Source organism: Oryza sativa, chromosome 11, assembly GCF_034140825.1.
Source record: "Oryza sativa Japonica Group chromosome 11, ASM3414082v1".
Classification (NCBI taxonomy): Eukaryota; Viridiplantae; Streptophyta; class Magnoliopsida; order Poales; family Poaceae; genus Oryza; species Oryza sativa.
The window spans coordinates 12,228,915-12,233,345 of NC_089045.1; the positions used below are offsets into that span (position 1 = coordinate 12,228,915).

Here is a 4,431-nt window from a genome sequence, read left to right on the forward strand (position 1 = left end):
GGGTGGATTATTGTGTGTTTCTCCACATAGGTTGGGGCGTTAACTTTCACCATGACCCTAGAAAATCTTAGTATAGAACAGGTTTTTTTTTCCCAAAAGGATTGGGCCAATATTATCGCCACTAGTGAGTTATGATGGCATAGAACCTATGTAGAATCTTGTGAGGTCCCCATGGCTGGATGCATCTTTGTTGTTGGGGACATTTTTGGCATGTTGCTTTGGGACCTAGTGTCTAAGTTGGATTGTTGCTTTTTCCACATTGTTTTTGGTTGCTGAAAGCTTTCCTTGGATGTTGAGACGCTCTGTTACTTTTGTGAACATGTGGAATGTTTGTGTGGCCCAAAGGCATGTTTTTATCTACATTGGTTATTTGTTATCCTGGTTAAGTGTTTGATACGCTCTTGAAGTTGTGTTAAATCGACGTAGTCGGTGGGTTCATAGTAGGGTTTCTTGTGATTGCTTGGCTAGTTGTCCTCTCTAGCATGCCATCAAGTTTTAAAAATAGTATTTTTCTCGATCTAGCTCTCCATTGTGTTTGTTGATTATGCAGACCTCAAGTTGTGGCCCATGGTGTCTTGTTTGTGTGTGTGATTGTTTGTGTATTGGTTGTCGAGCCTATTGGTTTAGTCCTTTGAGTGAATCCTATGGTAGAAAAAACGTCACGGTTATTCTACCTAGGTGGCTAATGGTGTTTCTCATATGAATGTTCACCTTTGAGTAAAATGTTAGCTTGTGATGTTGCAATATGTTGTGTGTTTGAGCATGTTTTGCCTTAGGTTTTGTTGCATCAGCCAAACGAAATATTTTCGTGTAGTTTCGGTGTCACAATAGGTGTTTATTCCAGCAGTACATGCATGCATGAGTGTACAAAGGGATAATGCCCCATGTTTGGCTATGTCTTATTTTAGAAGAGCCATATAGTTTTCTCTGGTCTTTGCCTCTTTTGGGAAGTGGGAAGGAGGTTGGATGGCCTAGCAATGTTCTTTTGGTAGTAAGAAAAATAGTTTTGACAAGGGACCCAAGAAGTTCAATTGTAATAGAAAGTGGAGTGTTTTGTGGGGCTTTGATGGTTATGGGTGTGGGTACGAGAAAAGTTTGACCTTCCTAAAATAGAATTAGTTGTCGAAGGGAGTGGGAGCTAGAGCTTCATACAACCTTATTGAAGTTTAGGAGAACTAGAGTTTGGGATCGAGCATCAACCAAATGGGACAGAGCAGGACCTCGAAGTTGATTGTGCCTAAGGCATAACTTCGGTTTCTAAATGTGTCTCTTTCTAAAGAATTTCTCTAATGTATTTCTTTATATGTGAATCATTGGCATAAGTAGCAAGTGTTTTTTTTCCTTGATGGGATTTTTTTTCCCTTTCATCACCTAGAGGTAAGTGTGTGTGATGCTTAAGGTGTCTATCTCTTTGGACTGTTTTGTTTTGAAGGTAGAATTCGGGGACGAATTCCTTAAAGGAGGGGAGAATGTAATGCCCTAGAAAAAATAGAATACTGTAGAGGATATATTGGAAGTCCGTAAGGTTTTGGTGTTTGAAATTAGAAGAAAAACAATAGGTATATGCTAGCTGGGCTAGCTTTTGGCCAGCCCAAGGCCTAGCTGTCCCCTCCACATCCCAAAACCCTAGGAGGTCCCCCCCACCTCCCCCTAGCCGTCATTTGGTACCCTGGGGGCGCCCACCTCCCCCTCTAGTCGACCTCCCCCATGCCTGCCCTACTGCAGACCTGGGAAGAAGGGAAGAAGAAGAAAGGGAAAGAAGGAAGCGGAGGGAATTGAGGTGAAGAAGGAAATGAGGGGTTTTGGTTGCCGCTGCCCATGGAGGCCTAGGTATCTAATACATGATCTTTTCCCCCTGTTTTGGTTTTCTATTAGGGTTTAGATCAAGTGTTGGAAGCGAGTAAGTTTGGGATCAACCGATTTATTCCTCAGCCAGGTTTTTGCTGATCTGTCCCCTGCACAGTTCTGGTTTGGATGCCTTTTCGGCCATCATAATGGGATTTCCTGCGAAACGTCTCTATACAAAAGTTGTAGATAACGTGTAGATCTATCTTCTGACCAAATGGCATGAGTTTATATCAAGTGGTTTAGGAGATATCAATTTCTGAAGTTGACTGTCTGAATATCGATGCATTTTTTCTGTAGTCGAGGTTCAGAGGGATTTTAGAGGATCTTAATGATGGAATCAGAGAATCTTGTTTTTACAGAAGTTGTAGCATATGTTGTGATCTACCTCCTACATAAAAATTGTTAGCTTTTATCTTGTAGTTTGTTGTCAGTGCTCTCTTGAATGGTTGTTGCACAGTTTTCTGGGCAGATGCACTTCTCTGTTTTGTGCCATGTTTTAGGCCAGCTAAATGGAAGAATTCAATTTTGTTATCTAAATGAAAGTTGTAATTCTTGTTCTGTAGATGTCAGAAATGACATATTTTTCTGTGTTATGTGATGTAGAATTGGAGGTATCAAATTGTTAATCTATGCTGCTTTTATAGGAAGATTATCAGTGATTTGCTTTATGTTGTTTGGGGTGGGATCCCAGCGTAGGAAGCGTATGTGTGATTCTTGAATGATTATGCATGTTGTTTGAGTCTGAGCCGGTGTTTATTTAGGTGATGCCACTTCGGAATGCAACTAGAGTTCATCTCATCATCGGTGAAGGCAAGTAAACGTAGCGGTGGTTTGCTACAGCCTTGACTTGTTATTTGATTCTACCTCCACGTTGAAATTATATATCATCAACCAAGATTATTATATATTACACCGAGGATTTACCTATCTGAATCATACTTATTGATTTTACACTGTTTATGGTTATACTTTATGCTCTTGGTTATAATAACCTTATACTGATCTCCATCGAAGGAATGTGGTTCCGATGTTATACTCTGGAATTCATACTGCATTTGCATCACTTGCATTGCATTTGAAGTTATGTCGTGAACCTATGGTTGCGACCGTACCGGTACAGCATCGTATATTGCCGTAATACGATGCAGCTTCACACCTTGTTGGGTGTGAAGGCAGGAGTACATATCATTGCATTGTATATGCACATATTGCAGGACGTTATGAAAATTATTGATCGAAGATGTCTTTGAGAAGTGTTTTCTTCTCTAGGATTTGTGAGTATATGGATTTGATTGGTGACGCTATGATGTTTTAGTTCCTTGGATTTTGAACTTGTCTTTATGTGAATCATAACTTGGTATTTAAATTAGTTATATAATAAACATGTGGTTTAAATAGCTTGTTAAAGCCATTTGCTTGCTGAGATTTATTCTCACCCCCTTATAGTCTTTTCAGGTACTTGCTGTGACATGTTTGCATGAAGGGATAGGATTAGCTACACAGTCGCACGACATGATCTCACTTAGTCATGATTATTGTAATATCTTGATAAGAATACTTGTGTTTAGACATAATGGGTTAATTAAATACTAGAGTTGTTGACCATTGATTAGCCACTTTTTCAAGCCTATCCCTACATGTCAGTCAATTGTTGTATCATAACCTTAATCTATATGTTGATGCTTCCGCGATGTTTTCTTGTCTAAGATAGTTGTTGCCGAAATTTGCTTGTTTTGGCACTTATGTGTGGTTGTTTAGTGGCATCCCAGGCTTATGTGGTTTTCTGGGGTGTTACATTCTCTCTGGTCAGCAACAAATTTAAGGTATTTTTTATTAATATTTCTCCATTAAAATGAATCTGCAGGGTTCTTAAGCATACCATTAACCCTTCGATCCGTGGCATGCTGTTCATGTGAAAACACGGCGGCCTAGGGGATCTTCTTAACTCCAGTGCAAGTCCAAGGCTAGCCTCAAGTGTATCAAGGGCGTGCCAACTGATTTGATCCTGCAATCAGCAAGAAAGAGAAAAGCAGAGTTAGTCAGCCGATAGCCGATCGGCCGATAGCGTATCGTTGGTGGTCTCTACCGATGGAGTTAGACCAAATCGGCTATAGACTGGATATATTAAAGAATATTAAACCCTAAATATGCCTCATTGGTTGTAACATTGTCTATCAAGATTGATAAAGAAGCTTAAGATAATATTATTAAAATAGCCGATGTAACAATATTTAGTGTAAGAAAGATAATATACTGGCTAATACTCTAGTACAGATCTATATAGGCAAATCAATCTATAGTAATATACCAAATAGAGGTCAATAGTCAATGTTGATAGCCCAGCCGATATGACCTCTACTTGATATATTACTATAAAGTGATCTGTCTATATAGATGGCAAATATACATGAAACAGATAAAGAAGCATGTATATTAGGTAAGAGCGGCTGAAACCCTGATGTTATCCCTGTTAGAAATCAAGAAGCAGGGTAGAGATCAACACGACTTAGTAGGTCGAATGTACTAATGCAACACTAAGTATGAAAAGAAACACAATGTCTAGACAATCAAGCCGTTGATTGA

The 4,431-nt window shown here is 39.4% G+C and overlaps 1 long non-coding RNA gene across 2 annotated transcripts; it reads left to right on the forward strand.

The window, feature by feature from the left end:
* Positions 1-1,652: 1,652 nt before the first annotated feature.
* Positions 1,653-3,554, forward strand: LOC107278535 (uncharacterized). 2 transcript variants are annotated; one of them, XR_010737364.1, is made up of 3 exons: positions 1,653-1,830; positions 2,610-2,658; positions 3,295-3,554. It is a non-coding gene; the product is annotated as an uncharacterized lncRNA (long non-coding RNA). The 2 variants fall into 2 exon arrangements; XR_010737365.1 differs by having other exon boundaries at positions 3,304-3,554.
* Positions 3,555-4,431: the final 877 nt, after the last annotated feature.